Here is a 1,976-nt window from a genome sequence, read left to right as displayed (position 1 = left end):
GAATCAGGCAATATGTAGCATTCTCAGATTTAACATAGTAATGCACACTTAAGATTCCTCCGTATCTTCTCATGGGTCGATAACTCATTTCTTCTTAGCATTGAATAATACTGTAGTCCTTTGTCTGGATGTACCACAATTTATTTATTCATTCACCTACTAAAATTTAACAGATTTAATTTAATTTTTTTTTTTTTTCGTGTCATCCTTGCACAGGGGCCATGCTAATCTTCTCTGTATCATTCCAATTTTAGTATATGTGCTGCCGAAGCGAGCACTAACAGATTTTAAAAACCAATTTTGGAAAAAAGTTGGCCCTTACTTCTTCAAGTATTTTCATGTTCTTTTTCTTTCTCTTCTCCTGGGATTTCAATTGTGTATGTGTTAAACTGCTTGATATTTTCCTATAGATCATTGAGGCTCTGTGGGTTGTTTCTTAGCTGTTTTCTCTTTATCTTCATTTTGATAGTTTCTATTGCTACATCTTTAAGTCCTTTGGTCTTCTGTGTTGTGTAATCTGCTGTTAATCTCATCTAGTGGAATTGTAAATTTAAGTATTGTGTTTTTCATATCTAGAATTTCCATTTATCTTCCATTTCTATTTTCATTCTGTTTATATTTTCTTTTACTATACTTACTATTTTTACTTTACTATATGGGGAATACTTACAATAGCTGTTTTATCATTTTTGTCCATTAGCCCTATCATTCTGTAATTCCTCTTTCTGTTTCTATTGACTAATTTTTCTCCTTATGGGTCATGTTTTCTATTTCTTTGCATGCTAAGTAATTTCTGATTGGATTTCAGGCATTATGAATTTTACATCATTGAGTCTTAGAATTTGCCATATTACTTTAAATACTATTGGACTTGTTTTGTCAGATAGTTATTTTATTTGTAAGTCAGCTTGATCCCTTCCAGACTTTCTTTTAAGAAATTTTAGGGTTGGTCTAGAATAGCCTTTTCTTTAGGACTAGATTAGCTATACTCCTAAGATATGATATTTCTGCAATCAAAGTTTCTCTACTCAGACTGGTAAGAACTTGAAGATCCCTGATCCTGTGTAAACTCTGTAAATTGATTGAATACAACTTTTGGAAGTTCTTTCATCAGAAGTTGTTCTTTGCCCAGCCATATATTGAATAGCATTTCATTCTATGTGCTTGGGATATCAATTCAGATTTCTGCAACTCTTAGAATTCTGTCTACTATATCATGGTACATACCCACAAATTTTATTTTGCAGCTTGGTGTCCTGAACAACAGTGAGAATGAAATTGCATATATGTTCTAAACTATTAAGCTCTATTCCAATGGTTTATCCAGTAATAAAGCATTCTGTTTGTTTTACAGTTTCATTGAAGTCTAATATTCTAAGTATTGCTAGACCCAGTTACAGAGTATGATGAAAATATGAACACACACATATAATTGGTATCACAATAGATCACTTTATTGGGAAAGCTACCTTGAATAATTCAGAATCTCCATTTCACCAATGAGGGCACTTGTTAAATTTGTTACTGATGCCCCTTGTTGGAATGGAACAAAGTTTGCAGGCACCTAGAGAGCCTGCCTAACTATAGTTCACTGGTGTGTCAAGAGCATTTCTCTTTGCCTTCTAAGCTTACTAGCTTTTCATTCTAAATGATTGTGACGCTTTTATTGTAAAGTAAAGATAAAACGCTGTGGCAGAGGCAGAACCATTTCTTAGTGTCAAGGATGAGGAAGTCAGTTGAAATTACACATTATAAGATATATTGTATGTCAATAGATAAGAGATTATCTTAAAACAAGTGATAATTAGATTTTTTTTCACATTATCTGTGTGGATGACTCTTTTGGTCACATGTCAGTAAAATTTAGTGATACGTTAAAGATTTTTGCTCTGCTTTATGATAGTGTCATAACTCTGGCACTTTTCTAGGGGAAGGAATTGTAGTTGACTATTTCTAGTCTTGTAATTGATAAAGTA

General features: G+C 32.6%; 1 non-coding gene across 1 annotated transcript; it reads right to left on the bottom strand.

The window, feature by feature from the left end:
• Positions 1-171: 171 nt before the first annotated feature.
• Positions 172-278, bottom strand: LOC136154872 (U6 spliceosomal RNA). The gene has a single exon (XR_010660578.1). It is a non-coding gene; the product is annotated as a U6 spliceosomal RNA (small nuclear RNA).
• Between the last annotated feature and the right edge of the window lie 1,698 nt (positions 279-1,976).

This window comes from Muntiacus reevesi, chromosome X, assembly GCF_963930625.1.
Source record: "Muntiacus reevesi chromosome X, mMunRee1.1, whole genome shotgun sequence".
NCBI lineage: Eukaryota > Metazoa > Chordata > Mammalia > Artiodactyla > Cervidae > Muntiacus > Muntiacus reevesi.
Note: the sequence above shows the minus strand (reverse complement) of the source record. Positions and strands in the feature narration are given on the sequence as shown.